Source organism: Aquarana catesbeiana, linkage group LG04 (genome assembly GCF_042186555.1).
Source record: "Aquarana catesbeiana isolate 2022-GZ linkage group LG04, ASM4218655v1, whole genome shotgun sequence".
Lineage (NCBI taxonomy): Eukaryota > Metazoa > Chordata > Amphibia > Anura > Ranidae > Aquarana > Aquarana catesbeiana.
The window spans coordinates 475527865-475547853 of NC_133327.1; the positions used below are offsets into that span (position 1 = coordinate 475527865).

Here is a 19989-nt window from a genome sequence, read left to right on the forward strand (position 1 = left end):
CTGAGGTACAGTCCCGCGCTGATCTGAGGTACATTATGGGTCTGAGGGGGGGTTTGTATTGTAGGGGGGTTCTATATTGTAGGGGGGTTCTGTAGTGTAGGGGGGTCTGTATTGTAGGGTGGGTTCTGTATTGTAGTGAAGGGGTCTGCACTGTGGGGAGGGGGTCTGTATTGTAGGGAGGGGGTCTGTACTGTAGGGAGGGGGTCTGTACTGTAGGGAGGGGTTCTGTATTGTAGTGGGGGTTCTGTATTGTAGGGGGGTTCTGTATTGTAGGGGGGTTCTGCACTGTAGGGAGGGGTCTGCACTGTAGGGAGGGGTCTGCACTGTAGGGAGGGGGTCTGTACTGTAGGGAGGGGGTCTGCATTGTAGGGAGGGGGTCTGTGTAACATGCAGGGGGTCCAGAACTGTTGGGGGGGTGTCTGTGTAACAAACGGGTCCAGAGCTGTGGGGGACTGTGTAATGTAAAGGTGTCCAGAAGTACAAGGTGCTGTGTAATGTAAAGGGAAATCCAGGATAGCAGAGACCTTCTGAGGATCCATCTTGATGCCATCTGTGGACAGGATAAGGCCCAGAAACTGGATACCTTGGCGCTCGAACTCGCATTTTTCAAGTTTTGCGTATAGGCCGTGCTGTCTGAGTCGGGACAGGACTTTTCTGACATGTTCCCGATGAGCCTCTAAGGAAGAAGAAAATATTAAAATGTCATCCAGGTACACAATAACAAATAGATCTAGGTAGTCCCAGAAGACATCATTAATAAAGTGCTGAAAAGTTGCTGGGGCGTTGCAAAGTCCGAAAGGCATTACTAAGCACTCAAAATGTCCAAATCTGGTACGAAAAGCTGTTTTCCACTCGTCGCCCTCACAAATACATATCAAGTTATATGCCCCACGTAGGTCAAATTTCATGAAGATGACGGCAGAACGGAGTTTCTGAAACAGCTCTGGCACCAAAGGCAGGGGGTAACGATTTTTAATCGTTATTTTATTGAGGTCCCGATAGTCCACACACGGGCGAAGGGAATGTTTCGCCTGAATGGTATTTCGGCCCCCCAGGGAGGAGCTCTATGGGGCAATTGTATGGCCTATGTGAAGAGAGAGTCTCTGCTCCTTTCTTACTAAACACATCAGCAAAGTCTCGGTAAGGTGCAGGGATGGAAGAATAAATCTCAACATCAGAGTCCATACACAGTAGAGGAGATGGATGAGTGGGTGGTTTGGAGAGGCAATGTTGCTGGCAGTAAGAAGAGAGGAACTCAATCTTTCCTGAATCCCAATGAATGCAAGGATTGTGCGCCTACAGCCATGGCATACCCAAAATGATAGGGAACAAGGGTGAAGCTATGGCATCCAGACGTAGCAGTCCTCTGTGAGTCCCAGAAATAGTGGCAGGTAACGGAACATTCTCTTGGGTAACAGGGCCTGATTTAATGCGTGATCCATCTGCCAGATGAATTGAAAGTCCATGCGACTTGGGTTGCAGTGGAACCATATGTTGTAGAGCAAAAGTCAAGTCAATAAAGCAGCTGCAAGCCCCTGAATACACAATAGCAGGTACTAGGATGACTCTCTCCGGAAGTTGCAGTGAAATCTGAATAGCCAGGTGACAAGACTTGCGAGGCAAAGAGGGCTGGCTGGCAGAAGAGAAGGTCAGGCATCTGCGAACCTTGGCTGGACAAGACCTTACATAATGGCCACTTCTCGCACAGTACAGACACAGGTGATTCAGTTGGTGGTACTGGCGTTCCTCTGGAGAAAGAGCCAGGCAAGGTGTACCGAGCTGGGCTGAACCTAGTAGACTGGGTACTTGTGGCAACATCCCCAAAGGCTGGAATCATCCGGCCGATTTCTCAGCCCTGCGTTCTCTCAAACGTCTATCAATCTAGATTGTCAGGTTAATTAATACTTCCAAGGAATCAGGTACTCCTACACGAGCCAGTTCATCTTTGAGAGGTTTAGATAAACCTAGCCGAAACTGGTAACAGAGGACAGCATTATTCCATTTGACATCCGCACGCCAGCGTCTAAAGTCAGTTACATAGTCCTCAGCAGCTCTGGGGCCTTGCTGGAGAGCATGTAGGGCCACCTCGACTGTGGCGCTTTGCAAGGGATCCTAATACACTTGAGCCATAGCTTTGAAGAACGAAGACAGACTTGACAGACAGGGGTTACTCTGCTCCAGCAAACGGTGGACCCAGGACTGAGGTTCTCCTTAAAGAAGGGAAATTGCATACCCCACCTTAGTAGCCTCAAGAGAAAAGGTCTGGGGTTGTAATGAAAAGTATAGTTCACAAGCATTATAAAATGTCCTGAACTTGTTGCGATTGCCTGAGAACTTTTCTGGAGTCGGTACCCGTGGTTCTGATGGCAGCATTACTACAGTTGGTGCAGGAGGAGGTTCCACGGATGCTGATGAGGTGGAAACAGATGTGGGGGAAGAAAGTCCATGGATTTGCTCCTCAAGCCGACTGTACCCCTTCTGCAGACCCTTGACTGTTTGTAAGTTCTGTAAGGTGATGGCACAGCTGATCCACCGGGGAGGACCCTCGTCAAGGCTCAGACATGGCTGCTTCGTACTATCACGTACCTGGTAGTAGAGCCTGATTGGACGAGGAAGGCCTCCCTTACACCTCTGACTCGGGGTCTCTGGTAATGTGAACAGAAAACACCGAAGTGCAGAGTCGCATGAGTGCCAAGGAATCTTGCAGGCGGCAGGGCGGATGTCCTGAATGGCTGGTGAAGATACTGTGAGGTCTTGACAGGTAGGCAGCTGGTGCAGGTGACGGCAACAGATAGCAAGGTCAGGCAGGCTAGGTCATACACGGCAAGACAGTCAGATGCAGGGTGCAGGCAGGAACGTAGTCAGGAGACAAGCCAGGTCTGGAACCAGATGAGTACAACAGGAGCCAAGGGAGCAGGCAGAAGAAGGGTCACAGGACAAGCCGAGGTCAATGCAGGTGGAGTTCAAGGGATGGTCAAGACAAGCCAGGTAGTAACAGGAATCAGGATACAGGTTTCACGGGTAACAGGATACACAGGTGCTGAAGACGAAGCAGCACTGGAGCCAGGCACTAGCTGGGTTTAAATAGGCTATTTTGGCGCCAGCATCAATCACGGGCATGCACGCAAGTGTTGGCATGCACGAGGGTGCGCGACTGCTTCTGTTTGTGCGCCAGTTCGCGCATGCACACTTCTATTCGCCAATGCTCGATTCCTAAGAGCAAAAGGAATAGGTGTTCTTCTGCGCTTTAGAGTTCTTTTAGAGGGACGAACTTGTCTGTTGGCATGTGCACCCTGACACTGTACGTGCCCTTCTGCCGACGTATATTGGTGTGAGCCTGTCGTCAAGCAGTTAAAGCCGATTTTTATATTCTGAATATGCTCAGCTATTTCGCACTTTCAGTGTCCTTTTTGGTGCAGCCTGTATATAGAAGCTTACATATATAGAAGGCATATACCACATGCGTGGTATTCCAGGTGATAAATTGCCTAATATCAAAGCTTTTGTTGTTAGAGAATGATTTAAAATTGTCAAGGCCTCTAATCGGCCTATCTACTTCCCTGCAGGCCTTACACTTTCTACACGAGTAGAAACCATCCTTCTCCCAAAAGGATGGAGGTCTACTAGGAGGGTCAAGCACCTTTTTAACAATTCGATCCCCATAACCAACAGCCTTTCGATATATGAATTTAGGGACTGGTGGAAGTATATTATGGAGTTTTTTGCCCAAGAGCAGTATATGCCAATGCTCCCTGAAAATAGACTCCACCTCTCTGAATTGTGAATGGAAGCCAGAGATAAATCCCCACTCAAGATCAAAATTTTGTATGACAGGGATTCTTTCTTTTAAGCAGTCTTCTCTAGGGATCGCTCAAACTTCCTCCACAATATTATCTAGAAACTGGGGATTATAAATCGTCCATGTGTGAACAATTCCTTTTCACCCTCATGATTTGGCCTTTGGGGATGTTTTTAACCAAAGTGGATAGTGTTTTTTTTTTGTTTAAAAAAGAGCCTTGTTCCTAATTTATTTTGGCGATTATATAGTAACATCTAAAAAATGAATTTCCTCATTACTCCATTGAGATGTGAGTTTGATGTTATTATTATTCACATTTAATTGTGCCATAAACAATTGTGAAGATGCTGTTGATCCTGCCCATACCAAAAATAAATCATCTATATAACGTTTATAGAAGATTAGTTCTTCTCTTTTTTGCTATGGATAACCTTATCCTCCCATTCTCCCATAAACAAATTCACAATGCTTGGTGCGAATTTAGCACCCATGGCTACACCTCTACATTGGGAAGAAAATTGGTTTCCATACCAAAAATAGTTATGGGATAAACAAAAATCAAGGGAATCTCTCATAAAAAAACGTTTTGGTTATAGGGCAGGTCATCGCTTTGGCTCAATGCCCAATTAAGAGTTAAAAGAGCGTCCTTGTGTTGTATGATTGTATAAAGGGATGATATGTCTGCGATGACAAGTAATATTTCATCCCTACCAGTTAAGTCTACCTGCTCTAAAAGATTTAATAGATTTGTTGTATCTTTAAGATAAGATCTGGTTCCTATTACACTCTTTTGGAGGAAGTGGTCTAAATATTGATCCATTCTAGACGCCACCACACCTATACTGTTGACAATCGGTCTCGCGTCAGGTGTGATATCTTCACGACAGCTGGAAGTGACGTTTTGTGTGTCACCATCAGCCGGAGGAACCAGGAAGCAATGAAGTGAGGCGTTCGTTTGGATGCTGATGTCTCCCTGATACCGGTGACTGGTGACATATGCTATGGTTTGAATTAATAGCCTACTTCATTCTTTTATCTTGTACGTATAATTTGTAAGGGGGCCTCTATTTTACTTCAAGAAAGGTGAAAAACGGGATTATGCTATGTGATTTCTTTTATTTCTTCATATGATCCTGTTTGATTGGAGTTGCCCATGCCTAATACTAACAGAGTAAGTGGAATTTCCTGGGAATCAAACAGAGGAAGCAGCGCTGTGAATTAGGTGAATATAAATATGAGTGATTAAATAAATAAATAAATTAAGTAAATAATTAAATTAGGTAATAAATAATAAAGTTCATGGTCAAATCATATAAATCAATAACAGTTCTAATCCATGATCAACCATCCAAGAGGTGAGGTAGATAAGGAACCAAAGGCAGGGGTCCCCGTCTGAGGCAGGATTGGAAGTAAGACTGGGTAAATCCTTCACCGCACCACTGTGATATGAATAAAATGCGCGCTTACCAACCGGCAAGCTTAGGGAAGCTTGCGACCTTAACCCGGTCGGGGCCTTTCTTGGGATGGGGACACCACTAAGTCGCTCCTTAGACCGTAAGTAGCCCACTATCCTCCACGCATAGACAGAGCCTGGATGTTAGGGATACTATACTCCTAGCCAGGAGTTGTTCTCACAGACAATGCCCCAAAAGAAAAGGAAGAGCAACATAGCGTAATCCTGGTTGGATTTTTATTAAAAGAAATTTAAAAATACACTTACAATGTGTTGAATGCACAAACGCATATAGAGCCGGCCGGCTAAACACGAACACCCGTCCTGCAGACGGTAAATATGGCACGTCAGCACGCCCTAGCCTACGGCACCTGGTATTCCCAGGCGGTCTCCCATCCAGGTACTAACCAGGCCCGACCCTGCTTAGCCTCCGAGATCAGACGAGATCGGGCGCTTTCAGGGTGATGTGGCCGTAGGCTTTTAGCCTACGGCACCTGGTATTCCCAGGCGGTCTCCCATCCAGGCCCGACCCTGCTTAGCCTCCGAGATCAGACGAGATCGGGCGCTTTCAGGGTGATGTGGCCGTAGGCTTTTAGCCTACAGCACCTGGTATTCCCAGGCGGTCTCCCATCCAGGTACTAACCAGGCCCGACCCTACTTAGCCTCCGAGATCAGACGAGATCAGGCGCTTTCAGGGTGATGTGGCCGTAGGCGAATTTCCTGGGAAGTGACAACAAAAATCTATACTTGGGAGGCTTGATTTTATCAGTTTTTTGGTGAGTGTAACCCCAAAGGGGGAGTTTCTTCCCACGTGGTGACAAGCCTTGGTGTGTGGTGTACACATTTTAAAGAACTTTCTAATCACCTAAGAAAACCTGAACTATTCTCCTGATACCACTTCACGGGACTCTTTTTGCGTATATGATGATTTTCTATACAACCATGTCATAAATATAAAGTTTGATATGAGCGCTGCTAATGGTGGTTGGAAGTCATATGAAATACTGAACTGCTTTAGATTGCCATTTTTTGTATAAGTACATCAGGTGTGATCAATTTTCAATTATTGGCACCATATCTTGTAGACTATAACTTTCACACACACCAAATAATATACACTTATTTGGGTTATTTTTACCAAAGATAGGTAGCAGTATAAATTTTGGCCAAAATTTATGAAGAAAAATTACTAATTTGCTAACTTTATAACAAAAAAGAAGAAAAATGCATTTTGTTTACAAAATTTTCGGTGTTTTTTTATTTATAGCGCAAAAAATAAAAACCCCAGTGGTGATTAAATAACACCAAAAGAAAGCTCTGTGTGAAAAAAAGGACAAAAATTTCATATAGGTACAATGTTGCATGACTGAGTAATTGTCATTCAAATGAGAGCGCTGAAAATTGGCCTGGTTAGAAAGGGGTTTAAGTACCCAGTGGCCAAGTGGTAAACATAATAATAAACATGTCATACTTACCTGTAGGGTTGTCCCGTTACTGATACCGAGCATTTGTGGGAGTACTTGTACTTGCGGCGCCGCCATAAATTCCATCCGAAAACTGTGACTGGAGCTGTCGCATTCGGTAAAGGAAGTGACGTTCCGTGTCTCCGTCGAAGTGTAAATATCACAATGCCCATCTTGGTACACCCTGCACTCGGCTGCAGTAAGCCAGCAGTGGACATCTTGTTCCACCCAGCCATATAGTTCGCTGCTGCTTATTGCAGTCGAGTGCAAGGTGTACCAATATGGGTGTCGCAGCATACTTACTAGAATGAATGATGAGAGGCAAGGAAGAATTTTGCAATGCTATATGCCATATAGCATTGCAGAATCCTTCCTCTCCTCATTATTCATGTAATTTATTATGCAATTGCCAAACAGTGCTGCATTTCAGTGCCCATCAGTGCCTGCCCATAAGTGCCCCTTATCAGTGCCAGCCACTTGTCAGTGCCCATCAGTCAGTGCCGTCTATCAGTGCCCATTAGTCAAACTGTCACATGACATAAAAAAAGTATCGGTATCGGCGAGTATTTGGGGGGAAAAGTATCGGTACTTGTACTCCGTCTTAGAAAAGTGGTATCGGGACAACCCTAATTAACTGCTTTATGTAATGGTATTGTGTGCACATACACCTACCCTCAGCTGTATTTTAAGCCTAATCTATCTAGCCCTGTAAACAAAATATTTCCATACTTATAGTACCTGTTCTGTAGTTTGTCCGGTCCCAGGCTGAGCTGTCAGCGGCGGCTTTATTGTGCAGGAAGGGCAATCGACAACAGAAGCCCCATAGTGAGACTGTAGGTGATGTCGCTTCCCAGGCATTTCCCAGCTGATAGCTGTCTCCTGCACACAGAGGGTGCCGCTGCAGACCGGACCAGAGCAGCTGCAGAACGGGTAATTTATTTTTTATTTAGAGGGCTAGAATGTGGCTGAGAGTAGGATTAGAGTTTGTTAGGTTTTGCCTTTACTTCCACTTTAAGATAAAAAAAAAAAATTCCAGTATTTGTATCGCCTCCTCAGACCCTAAATACTTACCTTAGTCCGTACTTGATTCAGCGCTGTTCCCATAAGCAGCTGCTCTCTCCTGTGTCCGTCCCCCCCCCCCCTTTACAAGAGAGAGGGGCAGGTGGCATTGCCTCCTGTTGTCAATAAAATCCTGTGAGGGGCAGAGCCGAGGCACACAGCAGGGCTCAGGAGCTTGCCCACACAGGCACCATCATAGATAGCGGATTCCTGTGGTGGCACACTGAGAAGAGGAGGAGCGTAAAGCTCCATCGGGGAATCCCAGAAGAGGAGCATTAGGGCAGCTCTGCAAATCATTTCACAGAGAAGCTAACCTGTTTATTTGTTTAATTAAAAAAATTAAACGTTTACAACCCCTTTAAAAAAATATTGAGCTGGAGTTTGGCTTGAATATGTCCGTCAAGTCCATTTAAATCTGCTTTTGCATCTACCACTACCCTCTCCCAAACTGATAATTCTGCTGTCCAGAAGTTGTCTCTATTGTTCCTCCATTTGGAGTGCAGCCACCCTAAAGCTGCCATACACTGATCGAAATTTGAGTGGTTCAGCAGGAACCAGCCAAATTTGATCGGTGTGTAGTTATTACTGCGTGACAAAAGTCGATCTTTTGATTGACGTCTGATTAGGGGCAAGCTGGAAAACGTTTCTTGATCAGCGGCTGCAATTGCTTATCAGTGTATTCTAATAGTGGTGAGCCCCGTTGTCTGAATACAATATCCTGGCGCGGGTGGGGGAAAATTCCTCCAACCACTTTGTGTCTAAGGCCAGAGTAAGGCTTAATGTACACGGGACGTTTTACATCCTCTCCTGAACGATTTAACTTGACAGTTAGATAGTAACCGACTTTTAAAAACTTCAGTTTTGCCACGTTTACATGCCACGTTTGCGTTTTCAAAGCTTTTTTTAATTTTATTTTTTTTGACAAATTTTATAAAAAACACCTGTAAACGAACCGCGGCTAAACACGAGTTACCGCGTTTACAAACTGTTACATTTGGCATTTCAAATGCCTCTGAACATCCTGCCCTGAAACGCATTTTTTTTGCTTATCAAAAAATGCTTCTAAACTCAACTGCCTAGAAACGACTATAACCCTGTGTACATGTACTGATAAGATAACGTAGAGGAGAGTTCAGGGGCAGCTGAAAAAATGCCCAACTGCTCCTACACATCCATTTACCAGCAGCAGTGTACATGAAGCCGAAGGCAGAAGGTGTGTTGCTGGCCAGGTCACCTTATGGAAAAATAGCCTAAAAGAAAACAGAAATCATAAAAGGAATGCAGCTACCACATTAAAGGATTGCTAAGCTTCAATGTATTCTTTGGGTTTAATACCACTTTATGCCATACAGACACATGCTATAGCTACTCAGTCCTATTTGCATAACGCGCAATGTACATTAGAAATTTTTTTTTTCTTGCAGGTTTCATATGCCATATTGAATTGAAATATTTTACTTTTTAAAGTATTTTTAATTAGAACAAAATAATTAGTGCTGATTTAATAATTATGAAACATGCACAGTAAATCATTCAATACAAATTGTGATCAAATTAAGTCCTCCAAACAATACATGAAAATATTTTTAACCAAAATTAATTTCAAACGAAGCAATCCATGAAGCAATGGCTAAAAAATTCTCTTCACTAATACTTATTCTTCCAAGTGTAGAAGAATCTTTGATCCAAGGTGACCACCACTAATACAGCAAAACTCACTCACAAGACGTGCATGCAAATCTAGCAACAAGATTAGGCAAACAGGTAGTGGCTAGCGGCCAGCAGCTTTTCTGTATATCTTTGTCAACACATCTGTATGCTTGATTGCTGTCTCCCGAGATCTGCCTGTGGGACTGCTGTGAAAGGCTGCATCCAATGAGTGTGCAGCCCCTGATGCCTGTGAGACAGTTTCACACTGAGCCGATATTGGCGCTTGCCAGAGCCGCTGAGTGTGTAAAACTGTCATGTAATTTAACTGAGCGCAGAAAGAGACCAGCTGTCAAAATTGAGCGTTGATTTTGGGGGTGGGCGGGACCCAGCAGTTATCAAACACCAGCCAATGGGATGGGGTCTGGGAGGCTGCTATGTGCATGTGGCCCCGCCCCCTTTCTTAAGCAGCCCAAACATTGGTTGGTGTAGGATAGCTGGGTCCCACCCACCCCCGACATCACCGCTGAATTTTGACAGCTGGTCTCTCTCTGTATGCAGTTACATTGCATGTCATTTTCACTAAGCGTCAATATCGGCTCAGTGTGAAACTCCCTCTCCTCTGTCAGTGCCACCTGCCAGTGCCAATCAGTGCTTCCGATCAGTGCCAGTCACTGATAATCAGTGGTGCCAATCAGTGCCGCCTAATATCAGTGCTGCCAATCGGTGCCACTAAATGCTGTTTATCAGTGCTGCCAATCAATGCTTTCTATTAGTGCCAATCATTGCTGCCAATCAGTGCGGGGATGGGGCGATAAACTTCTGTAACCAGGCACATTGTCCATGGGGGGCCGGCCTGGGTGGGGCACAACTGAAATCTGTTGTTTTATTAATTCCACATGCCGATCTTTAGTGTAATAGGTAATCACCACACTACTATTTACAATAAACTACTGGATGTAAAATAAAAGTGTCAGTAAAAGGCCTGCTGCTAAGAACTGTTACACCACAAAAAAAAAGTGCAGCGCTAACTTAATAATCAATAACTTGACAATAATGGTGAAATCCTCTAATGTATGGAAATCGCAATAGGCTTCAATATTACAACAATCAGTGGCGTCACTAGGGTTTGTGTCACCTGGTGTGGTAAAACATGGTGTCACTCCCCTCCTGTCTTGGCTGCCCAGCACCCTGCAGGCAGCGTACAGTCACGGGCCACACCCCAAACTGGCCCCTGTAAATGATAATAGTGACAGGTTAGGGTAGGTTGGGGTGGTATAGTGGCAGGTTGGGATGGTATAGGGCAGGTTAGGGTAGTATAGAGTGGTATAGTGGCAGGTTGGGATGGTATAGGGCAGGTTAGGGTAGTATAGAGTGGTATAGTGGCAGTTTGGGGTGGCACAGGGCAGGTTGGGGGTGGCACAGGGCAGGTTGGGGGTGGTACAAGGTAGGTAAGGGGTGGTACAGGGCAGGTTTGGACTCTATGTGGTGACAGTGTGCTTTGCAGTAACTTATAGCACACCTCATGCATGCAGATGAAGACCCCAGCGGGTGGGAGGGGCTGCTGTGTCCTCACCTCTCTCCTTCAGCTGTGGGATCAGCGTGAACGGGTCTGTGGGAGGAGTGAATGAGGCAGCCACACCCCCAGCTCCGCCCACCTACTCCGGCTGCCTCGGGAGATATTGGAGATCAGACCCTGAGTGACAGCTGGGGAGTGTTATAGGCAGCCTGAGCCTCTCCTGCACGGCTTAATGCCCTCCTCTCACCGCTCCGCTGCAAGCTAAAGTGTTTAGCGGCGGCCCGGGTGTTACCCGGTGCGGGCCGCACCCCCATAGCAACATTACCGGTCTCTGATACACAACTTCACATATAATACACATCAAACTGAAAATAAGACATTCTGTATAAAATGAAACTTAGCAGGGATGGTGGAATCCCCTCCTATAGATATTGCTATACAGATTAACCTCAAGTGCAACAACTTTTTAGTTGGGAGGTTCACACCATTATAGCACTTTTGATTTTTTTTTTTTTTTTTAGATTGTTACACATAATTTTATATGTTTTAGTTATTATTATAATGTGAATTTTTGCACTTGAAGTATATTTTCCACCACCCATGCTAAGTCCATGTCTTTATGGACCTTGTTTGTGCACTGGTGTGCAGTCATGTTTGAACAGAAAGAGGCCATCCCCAAACTGTTCCCACAAAGTTGGGAGCATGAAATTGTCCAACATGTCTTGGTATGCTAACACCTTAATGCCGCGTACACACGGTCGGACTTGCCAACGGGACAAGCTCCGTCGGCATTTCCAATGGAAAAATTTAGAGCATGTTCTCTATCTAAGTCCGTCGGAATTGCCGACAGAAAAAGCCCGATGGGGCATATACACAGATTATCCGACCAAAAGCTCCCATCTGACTTTTTCTGTCGGAAATTCTGACCGTGTGTACGCGGCTTAAGAGTTCCCTTCACTGGAACTAAGAGGCCAAGCCCAACCCCACACCATAATCCCCCTTCCACCAAATGATTTGGCACAGTGCACAAAGAAAGGTCCATAAAGACATTGATGAGTGAGTTTGGGGTGCAGGAACTTGACTGGCCTGCACAGAGTCCTGACCTCAACCTAATAGAACACCTTTAGGATGAATTAGAGTGCAGGCTGCGAGCCAGGCCTTCTCGTCCAACATCAGTTCCTGACCTCACAAATGCGCTTCTGGAAGAATGGTCAAACATTCCCATAGACACACACCTAAACCTTGTGGACAGCCTTGCTAGAAGAGATGAAGTTGTTATAGCTGCAAAGGGTGCACCAACTCAATATTGAACCCTACGGACTAAGACTGGGATGCCATTAAAGATCATGTGCGTGTAAAGGCAGGCGTCGCAATACTTTTGACAGTATTGTTTGTGTGTGTGTGTGTATATGTGTGTGTATATATATATATATATATATATATATATATATATATATATATACATATACATATACATACACACACCTCTTTAGTAGCCGCCCGGCCGTACCCTACCTGTCAGGAGGAGGTCGGATCAGTCAACAGGAGCAGGGCCGATCCTGGTCGGCTGTTCGCTGCACTGGTTGCTAGTATCACCTGCCGCCCGGCGATTAGCGACCAGTGATGTCAGAGGCCCTCCCAGCATTCAGAGCACTCAGCCTCTGCGCCTAGTCAATTAGCTCTGCCTCCACCCACCTCTTTCGTATTCCATCTTCTTCAGCGTGGCTCAGAGCCCAATCCAGAAACCAGCATGTGTCCGTGACTATAATTTGTTCATGGAGTCGACTTCAATGATCAGATGATTGAACCCTACCTTCCCACAAGAAAAAGCTGCTATTGGTATAAGTCTCCACTTATCCTTTCAGTTTGGCCATTTACAATACTTATAATATTTACTGTAAATATACAGTCCTGTATCTTATCTTCAGTACCAAGAAGAAATATCTCCACTCTTTGTACCCTGAAGGCCCACCAGAAAGCATTCGCTCGGATTCAGTGAGCAGACCCCACGAACACCACTTTCCTGAGAGACTCCCCCACCATGAAACAGGCCGAAAACGTCAAAAGAAATTCTGGGTGTGCTTCAGAGGAGGAGCTAGAAGAGACTCCGTGTATTATTGTCCCCAATGTCCTTCCCAACCAGCCCTTTGTATTGGTGAATGTTTCTGTCATTACCATACTTCTCCACCATATCAGGGAAGTATGGTAAACGTAATTGTTATTTACCGCCACACCCCTTTTGCCACAGTACAAACCACTGCCTTCTCTGGAACTGACCCTGGCCTGCTAAACGACCACGCTTCTGCCTAATGCTAAATATACCTCTGCTTGCTCCGGAACTGACCCTGGCCTGTTATGACCACGCTTCTGCCTAACGCTAAACTCTACCTACCTCTGCCTACTCTGGAACTGACCCTGGCCTGTTATGTGACCACGCTTCTGCCTAACGCTAAACTGTACCTACCTCTGCCTGCTCTGGAACAGACCCAGGACTGTTTGACCATGTTTTTTGCCTGCCTCTTGGACTGATCTTTTACTCTGCTACTGGAGTAGTGGGATTCATAACACAGGGGTCTCACATATGTGAGGGGCTCCAGAATTGTATTTCTGGATGAAGAAAACTAATTTTTTAGTTTTCTCATTCCCGGATTAGGGTCTGGAGACTCAGAGGCTTCAAAGAGATTTGGGTGGGAGAAGCCTCTACCCCTGCCCCCGTTTTTTCCTGGCCTGCTACTTGTATTATGTTCCTGTATGTTACCAATATTTTGGCACTGCTGGCAATATCTCTACCTGCACTGACCCTGGACTGTATATGGACAGTATCCCCGCCTGTACTGACTATGGACAATATTCCTGCCTGGACAATTCCAGTCGCTGACCACGTTCCTGCCCGCTGCCTGGATCAGGGCTCTCCTGTGGAGAACTGCACTACTAAAACCCCAGGTAATCTTTTGTTTACCCTTTGCTCAGCAGAATGTATTTTGGGGTGTAATTCTTGGTATGTACAAGCTATCTGTTAGAAATATGAAGGGCCTTCATAAATGTTATAGGTTGTTAGGAAATTCGATGTGTAATTTATGTCCCTAGAACACATGATGGTGCTCCTTGGATGTTGGGTCTCTGTATGTGGCCAAGCTGTGTAAAAGTCTCACACATGTGGTAATGCCATACTCGGGAGGAGTAGCAGAATATATTTTGGGGTGTCATTTTTGCTATATACATGCTATGTGTTAAAAATATCTTATAAATGGACAACTTTGTGTAAAAAAGAAAAAAAAAAGCTTTTTCATTTTATTTCCACATTTTGCAAAAACTTCTGGAAATAAATGAACCATTCAAAAGACTCATTATGCCTCATAGATTATACACTGGGTTGTTTGCTTTTCCAAAATGTGGTCATTTTGTGGGCGTTTCCATTGTCCTGGTGCTCCACGGCCTTCAAAATTATATTAGGTGGTTGAGAAATAAGATGTTTAATTTATGCTCCTAGAACGCCTGAACGTTCTACTTCAATGTTGGGCCTCTGTATGTGGCCAGGTTGTGTAAAAGTCTCACACATGTGGTATTGCCATACTCAGGAGGAGTATCAGAATGTATTTCAGTATTTCAGGGTGTCATTTGTGGTATGCACATGCCATGTGAGAGAAAATACCTGGTAATGTGACAATTTTGTAATAAAAAAAAATCTTCATTTTGCAAAGAATTGTGGGAAAAAATTACAACTTAAAAAAACTAACCGTGCTTCTTACTAAATACCTTGGAATGTCTGCTTTCCAGAAAGGGGTTATTTGGGGGGTATTTGTACTTTCCTGGCTTGTTAGTGAGATGAGCCTCAGTACATTAGGTGTGATCAATTTTCAATGATTGGTACCATAGCTTGTAGATTCTATAACTTTCACAAAGACAAAATAATTTACACAGATTTTGGGTTATTTTTACCGAAGATATGTAGCAGTATACATTTTAGCCAAAATTTATGAAGAAAAATTACTAATTTGCAAAATTTTATAACAGAAACGAAGAAAAATGCATTTTTTTTTTTTTTTTTTTTTTTTTTTTTTACAAAATTTTCAGTGTTTTTTCATTTATAGCGCAAGAAAAAAAACCCAGTGGTGATCAAATACCACCAAAAAGCTCTATTTGTGTGGAAAAAAAAGGACAAAAATTTAATGTGTGTACAGTGTTGCATGACTGAATAATTGTCATTCAAAATGTGAGAGTCATTGGTTCCGGCGCCACATGAGGAGGAGGTGAAGAGCTCCAGCTCCCGTAGCGCTCCTCACACAACTGGCATTTAAAACCGGCTACAGCTTTGGGGAGACCCCCCTCTATCCCTGCTGCACTGTGGGCACACATGGATCGCTTTAAAATTGCAATAAGCGTATATTGATTTGTTTGCGTAAAAGTTACAGCATCTACAAAATAGGGAATAGTTTATGTCATTTTTAATCAGATTTTCTGATTAATTTAATTTTAGTTATCATGATATAAAATTATGAATGTGGGGGCCTTTTGTTGGGCGTGATTTTTTTTTTGGGGGGGGGGGGGGGCGCAGCATTTTATTCTTGGGCCCAGGCAGCACAATTTTTTTTTTTTTTTTTTTTTTTTTTTTTTTTACCATAAATATGTAGAATACATATTGGCCTAAACTGATGAAGAAATTTTTTATTTGGGATCTTTATTATAGCAAAAAGTAAAAAATATTGTTGTTTTTTTTCCAAATTATCGCTCTTTTGTTTATAGCACAAAAAATAAAAACCGCAGAGGTGATCAAATACCACCAAAAGAAAGCTCTGTTTGCGGGATAAAGAGTTTGTAAACTTTGTTTGGGTACAACGTTGCACGACCACGCAGTGTCGTATCGCAAAAAATGGTCTGGTCAGGAAGGGGGTAAATTCTTCTGGGGCTGAAGAGGTTAAGCTTATGCTGGAGCAGTTTTTGTGAGTACCTTGATAATTTGTGTCAAATTTGGATTTTTAAAATACAACACTATGGAAGCCAGGTTTTTGGGTTTTTTTTGTTTTTTTATGCTAGTTATGAAATCTAACCACTTAATAGGGAGAGAGGACAACAGTGGAGGTTAAAGAGGTTGTACATCCTGTACAACCACTTTTACCTACAGGTAAGCCTATATCAGGGCTTACCTGTAGGTGCTTGAAATATCTCCTAAAACTCCACGGTTTTAGGCGATACTTACGAAAGACCCAAGCGCCGATGTCATCGGCGCATGCACACTTTTGAAAGGGCACATCGTGCCGTTTCTAATAGGGGTTGTGCCGTGACTGGCGGCTCCCGCACACATGCGTGGGACTGACGTGACGTGACTCCGGGCAGTCACAGAGCTGGAGTTTGCGGCCCCGGAAGGAAGAGGGGCGAAGATGGATGCTCCCTGATAGTGGGGACAACGGTGACATCGCAGGCTTCGGTTTCAGGTAAGTGACACATAATGGGCTACTATGCGATGCATAGTAGCCCATTATGCTTTACCTTTGCAGGGAAATAAAGAAGAAGTAAAACCCACCAGGGTTTACTTCCTCTTTAAGCCTTTAGAAGGACTGCACCTGTTCGGAAGATCTTTGGAATTATTGCAAGTTGTGTTTGCCTAATCCTGTAGTGAGATAGGCATGTACTTTTGGTGAGTAAGTTTTCCTGTATTCATGGTGGTGATCACCTTGGTTCAAAGATTTTTCTGCAAAAAAATTGGATTGCTTCATTTAAAATTATGTTTGAAAATATTTTCATGTATTGTTTGGAGGACTTTATTTGATCACTATATTTATTGAATTAGTTATTGTGCATGAATTTTCACAGTATTTTATATTCTTGAATCAGCAATGTAATTATTATTTTATGTCATGTCTTTTAGGGGTTATAGCCGCTTATCTCCTACTTTATTAGCTTTCAGAAGATCCCTGAAAACCCTTCTCTTCAGAGAAGCCTATCCTACCCACACCTAACAACTGTACTTTCATTTTTTTCCATCAGCTCATCCCCCACAGTTATTACCTTTTTGTCTCCACTTGACCCTCCCTTCTAGATTGTAAGCTCTAACGAGCAGGGCCCTCTGATCCCTCCTGTATTGATTTGTATTGTAAACTACACGCCTTTGGTCTCCGTGACTGTACACTTCGCTGGTTCTCTTGCTACTTATCCAACCGCACCTTTAGCGTTTCTTATAACTCTACTTCCTCCTCTCCTCTTCCTTTCTCTGTTGGGGTCCCTCAGGGTTCTGTTCTTGGACCTCTACTATTTTCAATCTACACTGCCTCCCTGGGTCAACTGATAGCCTCCCATGGCTTCCAATACCACCTCTACGCTGATGACACCCAAATCTATTTCTCTACCCCTCAGCTCACTCCCCTCTGTCTCCTCACGTATAAGTAATTTACTCTCAGATATATCAGTCTGGATGTCTCACCACTTCCTTAAACTCAATCTAGCCAAAACCGAACTTCTAATTTTTTCCCCCCCTATGCCTCTTCCCCTGATCTCTCTGTCAAAATCGATGGCACAACTATAAGCCCATCCCCACATGCCAAGGTTCTAGGTGTAGTCCTAGACTCTGAACTCTCCTTCAAGCAACACATCCAATCACTGTCCAAATCCTGCCGCCTCAACCTCCGCAACATCTCCAAAATACGCCCCTTTCTAACCAATGACACAACAAAGCTCTTAATTCACTCGCTGGTCATCTCTCGCCTTGACTGCTGCAACTCCCTTCTCATTGGCTTACCTCTACATAGTCTATCACCTCTTCAATCCATTATGAATGCCGCTGCCAGACTCATCCACCTTACCAATCGCTCTGTGTCTGCCACTCCTCTCTGTCAATCCCTCCACTGGCTTCCGCTCGGCCAAAGAATTAAATTCAAAATTCTAACAACTACGTACAAAGCCATACACAATTTCGCCCCCAGCTACATCACTTGCTTAGTCTCTAAATACCAACCTACTCGCTCTCTTCGTTCCTCTCAAGACCTCCTTCTCTCTAGCTCCCTCATCACCTCCTCCCATGCTCGCCTCCAGGCCTTTTCCAAAGCCTCTCCAATCCTATGGAACTCCTTACCCCAATCTGTCCGCTTATCTCCTACTTTATTAGCTTTCAGAAGATCCCTGAAAACCCTTCTCTTCAGAGAAGCCTATCCTACCCACACCTAACAACTGTACTTTCTTTTTTTTTTTTTTTTTTCCCCATCAGCTCATCCCCCACAGTTATTACCTTTTGTCTCCACTTGACCCTCCCTTCTAGATTGTAAGCTCTAACGAGCAGGGCCCTCTGATCCCTCCTGTATTGATTTGTATTGTAAGTGTACTGTCTGCCCCATGTTGTAATGCGCTGCGCAAACTGTTGGCGCTATATAAATCCTGTATTATAATAATAATAATAATACTGTCTGCCCCATGTTGTAAAGCGCTGCGCAAACTGTTGGCGCTATATAAATCCTGTATAATAATAATAATAATAATAGTTATTGGTAGAAGAATAAGTTATTTGTCTCACAGTTCTGCAATATAATTTTCTCACAATTTTATTATATCCATCAGCATGGAAGGGTTTATCATTTTATTTATTTTTTAATAATATATTGGTTTCCACGGCTACAGCTTTAGCATGTGTAAATGCAAATAGTTTCTGCTTTTCACACCTATTATGACAAGCAAAAGTCTGTCATGTTACGGAGGCCCAATTGTAGAACGTGACTACACATAGCCTTACTGTTATAGCTGTGTTCGCTGATTTCCTTGACTTAAAGTGTTTGTTAAGCTTATTTATTAAAAACTGCCAGCTGCTCTGTTAGAGGCTGGCATACCAAGCTATGTAAATTCTTTCTAAAAATGAGCGATCTAAATAGCAGGAGGGGGGGGGGGGGGGGAGAGGAGAGCAAAGCAGGGTAGCATATGACGGAGGGACGCACTTTGACCACGGTGGTCAGGGCTGAGTAGCCCTGGTCATCACGGTCAGTATAGAGAGGGCATAAAAGAATTGGCAGGTTCAGGGAGTCTTTTTTTTTTTTTTTTTTTTTTTTTTTTTTTTTTTTCAGTTAAGATGGGGGCAGATTACACAGCACAAGCACTGTGGTGTTTAATCTGCTTTAATGAACCAAGATTTGTTTTTTGGGTTTTTTTGGGGTGTTTTTATTTATTTTATTTTTTGGGTTGCCTGTAGCTGCATTACAGGAGGTTTTTCACCTTAATGCATAGAATGCATTGAGGGTTTACAACCACCTTAAGCACCAGCAAAACCAATTGCATTAAAAATAAGAAGAATACCTAGCTAGCCTGCCCTCACCCTGGGTAACACATTGTCACAAAACGTTGGGTGCACCTTAATGCTTAAGTCCAGATGAAGCTACGCTAATCAACCTAGTGAAACGCGTTGCTGTCACAGCGGTCACGTGACGCCAGCTTACGCTATGCCCCTTCCAAGCTGAATTGTGGGATTGGAGACTAAATTGGAGATGTCCGCTTTACATCCATCCGCACATCTATCCGCATAACATGCTGAGCGTGTCCAACATGACAGGCGGTGAGGACTGACTGGACCCCGAGTAGAGAGCGGCTACGGAGATACCGTCACAGAATTGACTGAGTCCATACGAGAATGTGAAAGGGATCCAGCAACTACTACAATCAGCAGGGTGGTAAAGTATTGACATACGCCACAGCCTGTCTCCCCTGAACTACAGGATGACACCCATTGGTCAATTGACCGCATGTTGAAACTAAGCCTTGATTATTCAGCAGCAATGTTATCAGACTTTTTGACATCATCCCGGATGGGAATTATTAATTCACTCACTGAAGCTGCTGACCTCCATCATCAGCTGTTTGCTGCATAACTCATACATCATGACTGCACTCCTAGTTACTTGACATTACTCTTCATATCCTATTTAGAGTGAATATTGGTAACCGGCAGTTGCACTTAGCCTTACCCTGTGAATTTGACCACCAATTAGAGGGGCATTTCTCAATGATCTAGAGCCAACCTGCGGGGACAATTATAGTTTTCCTGGTCATAATACACTAATGACATTTTGAGAATATC

General features: G+C 44.0%; 1 protein-coding gene, 2 non-coding genes and 1 pseudogene across 14 annotated transcripts in view; 1 reads left to right on the forward strand and 3 right to left on the reverse strand.

Annotated features, from left to right (window-relative positions):
- LOC141140434 (uncharacterized) overlaps positions 1-19989 on the forward strand; it is a 358905-nt gene that overhangs the window by 36124 nt on the left and 302792 nt on the right. The window lies entirely within an intron of this gene.
- On the reverse strand, positions 5612-5730 carry LOC141141739 (5S ribosomal RNA). Its single transcript, XR_012244196.1, has one exon. It is a non-coding gene; the product is annotated as a 5S ribosomal RNA (ribosomal RNA).
- Positions 5735-5842, reverse strand: LOC141141728 (5S ribosomal RNA; annotated as a pseudogene).
- Positions 5847-5965, reverse strand: LOC141142023 (5S ribosomal RNA). The gene has a single exon (XR_012244281.1). It is a non-coding gene; the product is annotated as a 5S ribosomal RNA (ribosomal RNA).